Here is a 10290-nt window from a genome sequence, read left to right as displayed (position 1 = left end):
CCATGCATGACACCATGCCCAGAGACACTTGTCAGTCAAGAGCCATCTGTTACAGCACCTGAGGCCATGAACCACCCAGGCAGCTCCTTTTCCACGTGGAGACTTGCATGTTTAGAGACAGAATCCAGAATTTGGGACACCTTAGTCCTCTTTCCACAGCTTTGTCATCCAGTTTCCATCTCCCCAGAAGCAGTGCCGTTTCCACAGGGAGACAGTGTCAGAGGCTTTGTAGTTTATCACATTTGATTCAGTGTTGGCTGAGAAAGCCTGTTCTTTTCAAATAGCAATAGCTGAAGCAGGCGCACTCTCTCCAAGTCAGTTTTCCCAGGGCTACAAGTTATTTGTTTTTTGCCAACAAGTATTAATACTGTCTTCCTGGTGCCATCAGGAAGTGGGAAACTGCCCCCGGGAAGCAAAGTCACACTCCTCTCCTCCTGAGTCCTAACCTCACTCCGTAATCATCCAACAGGAAGAGTGTCTCGGGTTCTCCGAAGAGGAAACAGGCGATTATTTCTCCCAATGAGCTCCTTAAAGTCACGGATGCACCTTTTAGCCCCACAAAGAGCTCAGGGGAGCCTGGGGAAGGACCAGCGAGCTCCCCAGACCATGGTGTCATGAGAGTGATAATAATAGACATTTTTTGAGCACTTACAATATGCCAGGCACTGGGTGCTCTTCTGTGACGACACATCACTCCCTAGAGGGGAGATGCTGTCTAGAGGAAGAGATTCATATAACCAAGATGCTTCCTGGAGCTGGGCTCCACTCACATGCTGCCTCACCCAGATCTCTCAGGCTCAACATCCACTCTCCTGCCTCGCTAGAGCCCACACCCTGCAGAGAACCATGGGGAGACACAGCCATCAGGCAAAGATAGTGCCATTAGGAATAGGAAGACCTCCCCACAGCTTCGGCACAAGAGACAGTGGCAGAATGGGAGAACAAGGAAAGTAGGGAGGAGGGACCCTTGGGCCCCCAGAAGCTCAAGGCCAATGGCACAGAGACCAGGAGTCACCTGCTGCTGAGAGGCAGAGTCAAAAGGCACTTTGCACTGCTTTCTGGATACCCATGTGTCCATGATCAGCTGCTGGCAAGATGGCCTTATTTGAGGAGATGGATTGTATCTGCAAGCTCCCCAGTGCTGAGGACCAGAGGGAACTGCTACACACACACTCGTGAGCCAGAATACCCCCTACCCCCAACTTGACAGATGCCCAGAGAAAGGGATTGATGGTTTCATGGTACCAGATTGAAGGCCAAAAATGACTAGCCCTAGAACCCCAGCCCCAATATCTTGTCCAGAGTATGCTCTGAGTGTAGAAGACCCCAGAACACACTCTGCTATCTTCCCAGCTGCTGTGGAGGTCGTAGCAATCATAACATTTTTCCCGGATGGGAAAGAAGGAAGCAGCAGCTGCCTGAATCTCCTGGAAACCCTGCCAAGGGCCAGATGTTGAAGCAGACTTCCCAGCACAAAGTCAACCCTCCCCGGGGTGCAAATCCCAGCTTCCAACTTGGAGAATTATTAACTCTGTGTTTTGAAAAGCAGCTGCTTGCATTCAGCCCTAAAAAGCATCAAAGCATGGAGCTCACAGTGTACAGACTGCTATCTTGCCAGGTCACGTGATAGACAAGAACACAATCATCAAGGTCAGAACCCATATCACAGAGCCCATAAAAGCGGATAATTAAAGTATAAGGAAGCCTCTCTCAGAGAGGCAGGTGGTTTCAGTTTTGCTGAACCTGGGGCAGGCAGGGAGGGAACATCCAGGAAATGGATCGTTTGGGGGTGTTTATGCAATGATGCTGGTCTTATGAGTGGGTAGTAAATCTACCTCAGGTGGCTTCTTGTAAACCTTGCAGCACAAGTGTAAACAGACCAGACCAGGTGTCCAGACCCCACAATGGACACAGACATCACCCTGCCGGCCACAGGCTAGCTGATCACTTTGCTTCCAGTACCTATTGATAGCCTCCTGCTTTTTCCCTGGAACAGTGGTGCTCAAAGTGGGGTCCTGGACCAGCAGCATTGGCATCACCTGTGAGCTTATTAGGAATGCACATTCTCAGGTTCTTCCTAGACCCACTGAATGTGAGTGGGTGGTGACAGCCTACACCTACACCCTAAATAAGCTCTCTAGCTATTCCAATGCCCCTGGACCTTTGAGAACCATGGATCTCTAGGCTAACTCCTGAGGCTCTGTCCCCAGAGAGTCCTTCCTTTAACCCATGCTTTCTACATACAAAGAATTACCACTATCAAGCCTCAGAGGCCAAGTCATTCCCTCACTTGGATTCTGGAGGCCTTTCCATTGCCTCCTTGATAAATTCCCTCATTCCCATGGTTTTGTTGGTCCTTCACTTTTTTTAAAATTTTTATGTTATATTGGAGTATAGTTGATTAACAATGTTGTGTTAGTTTCAGGTGTAAAGCAAAGCGATTCAGTTATACATATACATGTATCTATTTTTTTTCAAATTAATTTCGCATATAGGTTATTACAGAGTGTTGAGCAGAGTTCCCCATGCTATACAGTATGTCCTTGTCGGTTATCTATTTTAAATATAGCAGTACTCCACGTTTTTTTCATTGTGGTAAAATACGCATAACAAAATTTACCTTCCTTACCATTTTTAAGTGTAAGGTTCAGTAGTATTAAGTACATTCACATTGCTGTGTAAGCATAGCCATCTTCCATCTCTAGAACTCTTTTCATCTTGGAAAACTGAAAGTCTGTACTCATTTAACAATTCTCCATTCTCCTCTCCCCTCAGCCTCTGGCAACCGTGCTACTTTCTATCTCTATAAATTTGACTACTCTAAGTCCTTCATATGAGTGGAATCATATGGTGCATGTCTATTGTGGCTGGCTTATTTCACTTAGCATAATGTCTTCAGGTTCATCCATGTTATAGCATGTGTCAGATTTACTTTATTTCTGAGGTTGCATAATATTACATTGCATGTATTTACCACATTTTGTTTATCCATTCAGTCAATGATGGACACTTGGGTTGTTTTCCACATTTTGGCTACTGTGAATAGTGTTGTTATGAACATGGATGTATGAATATCACTTTGAGAAACTGCTTTCAATTTTTTAGTTATGTACCCAAAAGCAGAATTGCTGGATCATATGGTAATTCTTTTAATCTTTTTAGGAAATGCCATATTATTTTCCACTGGAATTGTAACACTTTACATTCCCACCAGCAATGCACAAGTGTTCCACTTCTTCCACATTCTCGCCAAAACTTATTGTCTATACTAAATAGTAGCCAATCTAGTTGGTGCAAAGTAGTATCTCATTATGGTTTTGATTTGCATTTCTATAATGATTAAAGATGCTGGGGAAGGCGGAAGACGGCGGAAGAGTAAGACGCGGAGATCACCTTCCTCCCCACAGATACACCAGAAATACAACTACACGTGGAACAACTCCTACAGAACACCTACTGAAGGCTGGCAGAAGACCTCAGACCTCCCAAAAGGCAAGAAACTCCCCACGTACCTGGGTAGGGCAAAAGAAAAAACAGAGACAAAAGAATAGGGACGGCACCTGCACCAGTGGGAGGGAGCTGTGAAGGAGGAAAAGTTTCCACACTCTAGGAAGCCCCTTCGCGGGCGGAGACTGCGGGAGGCGGAGGGGGGAGCTTCGAAGCTGCGGAGGAGTGCACAGCAACGGGTGCGGAGGGCAAAGCGGGGAGATTCCCGCACAGAGGATCGGTGCCGACCGGCACTCACCAGCCTGAGAGGCTTGTCTGCACACCCGCTGGGGCGGGCGGGGCTGCGAGCTGAGGCCGGAGCGCAGGGAGAGGACTGGGGTTGGCGGCTTGAACATAGCCTGAAGGGGTTAGTGCACCACAGCTAGCCGGGAGGGAGTCCGGGGAAAAGCCTGCACCTGCAGAAGAGGCAGGAGACTTTTCCTTCCCTCTTTGTTTCCTGGGGCGTGAGGAGAGGGGTTTAAGAACGCTGCTTAAAGGAACTCCAGAGACGGGCGCGAGCCGCGGCTAAAAGCGCGAACCCCAGAGACGGGCGCGAGCCGCGGCTGAAAGCGCGGACCCCAGAGACGGGCGCGAGCCGCGGCTGAAAGCGCGGAATCCAGAGACGGGCGCGAGCCGCGGCTGAAAGCGCGGAATCCAGAGACGGGCGCGAGCCGCGGCTGAAAGCGCGGAATCCAGAGACGGGCGCGAGCCGCGGCTGAAAGCGCGGAATCCAGAGACGGGCGCAAGCCGCGGCTAAAAGCGCGGACCCCAGAGGCGGGCGGGAGACGTTAAGGCTGCTGCTGCCGCCACCGAGGGGCCTGTGTGCGAGCACAGGTCACTCTCCACACCCCTCCTCCGCGGAGCCTGTGGAGCCCGCCACTGCCGGGTTCCCGGGATCCAGGGACAACTTCCCCGGGAGAGCGCACAGCGCGCCTCAGGCTGGTGCAAAGTCACGCCGGCCTTTGCCACCGCAGGCCCGCCCCGCACTCTGTGCCCCTCCGTCCCCGCCGGCCTGAGTGCGCCAGAGCCCCCAATCAGCGGCTCTTTTAACCCCATCCTGTCTGAGCAAAAAACAGACGCCCTCCAGCGATCTACACGCAGTGGCAGGGCCAAATCCAAAGCTTAGCCCTGGGAGCTGTGAGAACAAAGAAGAGAAAGGGAAATCTCTCCCAGCAGCCTCAGAAGCAGCGGATTAAAGCTCCACAATCAACTTGATGTACCCTGCATCTGTGGAATACCTGAATAGACAACCAATCATCCCAAATTAAGGAAGTGGACTTTAGGAGCAAGATCTATGATTTTTTCCCCTTTCCTCTTTTTGTGAATGTGTATGTGTATGCTTCTGTGTGAGATCTTGTCTGTATAGTCTTGCTTCCACCATTTGTCCTAGGGTTCTATCCGTTCATGTTTTTTTTTTTAATTTTTTTTCTTAATAATTAATTTTAATAACCTTATTATACTTTACCTTCGTTCTTTCTTTCTTTCTTTCCGTCCTTCCTTCCCTCCTTTAGACAACGAATCATCCCAAATTGAGGAGGTGGTCTCTGACAGCAAGATTTAGGATTTTTCCCCATTTACCTCTTTTAGTGAGGGTGTATGTGTATGCTTCTGTGTAAGATTTTGTCTGTATAGCTTTGCTTCCAACATTTGTCCTAAGGTTCTTTCCGTCCCCCTTTTTTTTTTTTTTCTAAATAAGAAGTTTTTAATTCAATAACTTTATTATACTTTATTTTATTTTTACTGTATCTTCTTTCTTTCTGTCTTTTTTCCTTCTTTCCCTCCTTCCTTCCTTCCTCCCTCCCTCCCTCCCTCCTTTCTTTCCTTCTTGCCTTCTTTCCTTCTTTGCTTCTTTCTTTATTTCTTCCTTCCTTCCTACCCTCCTTTCCTTCTTTCTTTCCTCATACTTCTACTAATTCCCTCTACTTTTTCTCCCTTTTATCCTGAGCCTGTGGATGAAAAGCTTTTGGTGCTCCAGCCAGGAGGCAGGGCTCTGCCTCTGAGGTAGGACAGCCAACTTCAGGACACTGATCAACAAGAGACCTCCCAGCTCCACATAATATCAAACGGCGAAAATCTCCCAGAGACCTCCATCTTAACACCAGCACCCAGCTTCACTCAACGACCAGCAAGCCACAGTGCTGGAAAACCTATGCCAAACAACTAGCAAAACAGGAACACAACCCCACCCATTAGCAGAGAGGCTGCCTAAAATCATAATAAGGCCACAGACACCCCCAAACACACCACCAGACGTGAACCTGCCTACTAGAGAGACAAGATCCAGCCTCATCCACCACAACACAGGCACTAGCCCCCTCCACTAGGAAGCCTACACAACCCACTGAACCAACCTTAGCCACTGGAGACAGACATCAAAAACAGGAGGAGCTACAAACCTGCAGCCTGCAAAAACAAGACCCCAAACACAGTAAGATAAGCAAAATGAGAAGACAGAAAAACACACAGCAGATGAAGGAGCAAGATAAAAACCCACCAGACCTAACAAATGAAGAGGAAATAGGCAGTCTACCTGAAAGAGAATTCAGAATAATGATAGTAAGGTTGATCCGAAATCTTGGAGATAGAATGGACAATAGATTGGACAAAATGCAAGAATCAGTTAACAAGGACCTAGAAGAACTAAAGATGAAACAAGCAACGATGAACAACACAATAAATGAAATTGAAAGTACTCTAGATGGGATAAATAGCAGAATAACTGAGGCAGAAGAACGGATAAGTGACCTGGAAGATAAAATAGTGGAAATAACTACTGCAGAGCAGAATAAAGAAAAAAGAATGAAAAGAACTGAGGACAGTCTCAGAGACCTCTGGGACAACATTAAACGCACCAACATTCGAATTATAGGGGTTCCAGAAGAAGAAGAGAAAAAGAAAGGGACTGAGAAAATATTTGAAGAGATTATAGTTGAAAACTTCCCTAATATGGGAAAGGAAATAGTTAGTCAAGTCCAGGAAGCACAGAGAGTCCCATACAAGATAAATACAAGGAGAAATACGCCAAGACACATATTAATCAAACTGTCAAAAATTAAATACAAAGAAAGCATATTAAAAGCAGCAAGGGAAAAACAACAAATAACACATAAGGGAATCCCCATAAGGTTAACAGCTGATCTCTCAGCAGAAACCCTACAAGCCAGAAGGGAGTGGCAGGACATACTGAAAGTGATGAAGGAGAAAAACATGCAGCCAAGACTACTCTACCCAGCAAGGATCTCATTCAGATTTGATGGAGAAATTAAAACCTTTACAGACAAGCAAAAGCTGAGAGAGTTCAGCACCACCAAACCAGCTTTACAACAAATGCTAAAGGATCTTCTCTAGGCAAGAAACACAAGAGAAGGAAAAGACCTATAATAACGAACCCAAAACAATTTAGAAAATGGGAATAGGAACATACATATCGATAATTACCTTAAATGTAAATGGACTAAATGCTCCCACCAAAAGACACAGATTAGCTGAATGGATACAAAAACAAGACCCTTATATATGCTGTCTACAAGAGACCCACTTCAGACCTAGAGACACATACAGACTGAAAGTAAGGGGATGGAAAAAGATATTCCATGCAAATGGAAGCCAAAAGAAAGCTGGAGTAGCAATTCTCATATCAGACAAAATAGACTTTAAAATAAGGACTATTAAAAGAGACAAAGAAGGACACTACATAATGATCAAGGGATCGATCCAAGAAGAAGATATAACAATTGTAAATATTTATGCACCCCACATAGGAGCACCTCAATACATAAGGCAAATACTAACAGCCATAAAAGGGGAAATCGACAGTAACACATTCATAGTAGGGGACTTAAACACCCCACTTTCACCCATGGACAGATCATCCAAAATGAAAATAAATAAGGAAACACAAGCTTTAAATGATACATTAAACAAGATGGACTTAATTGATATTTATAGGACACTCCATCCAAAAACAACAGAATACACATTTTTCTCAAGTGCTCATGGAACATTCTCCAGGATAGATCATATCTTAGGCCACAAATCAAGCCTTGGTAAATTTAAGAAAATTGAAATTGTATCAAGTATCTTTTCTGACCACAACGCCATGAGACTAGATATCAATTACAGGAAAAGATCTGTAAAAAATACAAACACATGGAGGCTAAACAATACACTACTTAATAATGAAGAGATAACTGAAGAAATCAAAGAGGAAATCAAAAAATACCTAGAAACAAATGACAATGGAGACACAACGACCCAAAACCTGTGGGATGCAGCAAAAGCAGTTCTAAGGGGGAAGTTTATAGCAATACAAGCCCACCTTAAGAAGCAGGAAACATCTCGAATAAACAACCTAACCTTGCACCTCAAGCAATTAGAGAAAGAAGAACAAAAAAACCCCAAAGCTAGCAGAAGGAAAGAAATCATAAAAATCAGATCAGAAATAAATGAAAAAGAAATGAAGGAAACAATAGCAAAGATCAATAAAACTAAAAGCTGGTTCTTTGAGAAGATAAACAAAATAGATAAACCACTAGCCAGACTCATCAAGAAAAAAAGGGAGAAGACTCAAATCAATAGAATTAGAAATGAAAAAGTAGAGGTAACAACTGACACTGCAGAGATAAAAGAGATCATGAGAGATTACTACAAGCAACTCTATGCCAATAAAATGGACAATCTAGAAGAAATGGACAAATTCTTAGAAATGCACAACCTGCCAAGACTGAATCAGGAAGAAATAGAAAATATGAACAGACCAATCACAAGCACTGAAATTGAACCTGTGATTAAAAATCTTCCAACAAAGAAAAGCCCAGGACCAGATGGCTTCACAGGCGAATTCTATCAAACATTTAGAGAAGAGCTAACACCTATCCTTCTCAAACTCTTCCAAAATATAGCAGAGGGAGGACCACTCCCTAACTCCTTCTACGAGGTCACCATCACCTTGATACCAAAACCAGACAAGGATGTCACAAAGAAAGAAAACTACAGGCCAATATCACTGATGAACATAGATGCAAAAATCCTCAACAAAATACTAGCAAACAGAATCCAACAGCACATTAAAAGGATCATACACCATGATCAAGTGGGGTTTATTCCAGGAATGCAAGGATTCTTCAATATACGCAAATCTATCAATGTGATAAACCATATTAACAAATTGAAGGAGAAAAACCATATGATCATCTCAATAGATGCAGAGAAAGCTTTTGACAAAATTCAACACCCATTTATGATAAAAACCCTGCAGAAAGTAGGCATAGAGGGAACTTTCCTCAACATAATAAAGGCCATATATGACAAGCCCACAGCAAACATCATCCTCAATGGTGAAAAACTGAAAGCATTTCCACTAAGATCAGGAACAAGACAAGGTTGCCCACTCTCACCACTATTATTCAACATTGTTTTGGAAGTTTTAGCCACAGCAATCAGAGAAGAAAAGGAAATAAAAGGAATCCAAATTGGAAAAGAAGAAGTAAAGCTGTCACTGTTTGCAGATGACATGATCCTATACATAGAGAACCCTAAAGATGCTACCAGAAAACTACTAGAGCTAATCAATGAATTTGGTAAATTAGCAGGATACAAAATTAATGCACAGAAATCTCTGGCATTCCTATATACTAATGATGAAAAATCTGAAAGTGAAATCAAGAAAACACTCCCATTTACCATTGCAACAAAAAGAATAAAATATCTAGGAATAAACCTACCTAAGGAGACAAAAGACCTGTATGCAGAAAATTATAAGACACTGATGAAAGAAATTAAAGATGATATAAATAGATGGAGAGATATACCATGTTCTTGGATTGGAAGAATCAACATTGTGAAAATGACTCTACTACCCAAAGTAATCTATAGATTCAATGCAATCCCTATCAAACTACCACTGGCATTTTTCACAGAACTAGAACAAAAAATTTCACAATTTGTATGGAAACACAAAAGACCCCGAATAGCCAAAGCAATCTTGAGAACGAAAGAAGGAACTGGAGGAATCAGGCTCCCTGACTTCAGACTATACTACAGAGCTACAGTCATCAAGACGGTATGGTACTGGCACAAAAACAGAAAGATAGATCAATGGAACAGGATAGAAAGCCCAGAGATAAACCCATGCACATATGGACACCTTATCTTTGATAAAGGTGGCAGTAATGTACAATGGAGAAAGGACAGCCTCTTCAATAAGTGGTGCTGGGAAAACTGGACAGCTACATGTAAAAGTATGAGATTAGATCACTCCCTAACACCATACACAAAAATAAGCTCAAAATGGATTAAAGACCTAAATGTAAGGCCAGAAACTATCAAACTCTTAGAGGAAAACATAGGCAGAACACTCTATGACATAAATCAAAGCAAGATCCTTTCTGACCCACCTCCTAGAGAAATGGAAATAAAAACAAAAATAAACAAATGGGACCTAATGAAACTTCAAAGCTTTTGCACAGCAAAGGAAACCATAAACAAGACCAAAAGACAACCCTCAGAATGGGAGAAAATATTTGCAAATGAAGCAACCGACAAAGGATTAATCTCCAAAATTTACAAGCAGCTCATGCAGCTCAATAACAAGAAAACAAACAACCCAATCCAAAAATGGGCAGAAGACCTAAATAGACATTTCTCCAAAGAAGATATACAGACTGCCAACAAACACATGAAAGAATGCTCAACATCATTAATCATTAGAGAAATGCAAATCAAAACTACAATGAGATATCATCTCACACCAGTCAGAATGGCCATCATCAAAAAATCTAGAAACAATAAATGCTGGAGAGGGTG

Source organism: Delphinus delphis, chromosome 6 (assembly GCF_949987515.2).
Source record: "Delphinus delphis chromosome 6, mDelDel1.2, whole genome shotgun sequence".
Lineage (NCBI taxonomy): Eukaryota > Metazoa > Chordata > Mammalia > Artiodactyla > Delphinidae > Delphinus > Delphinus delphis.
The sequence above is the reverse complement of the archived record's forward strand: the minus strand, read 5'-3'. Positions refer to the sequence as shown.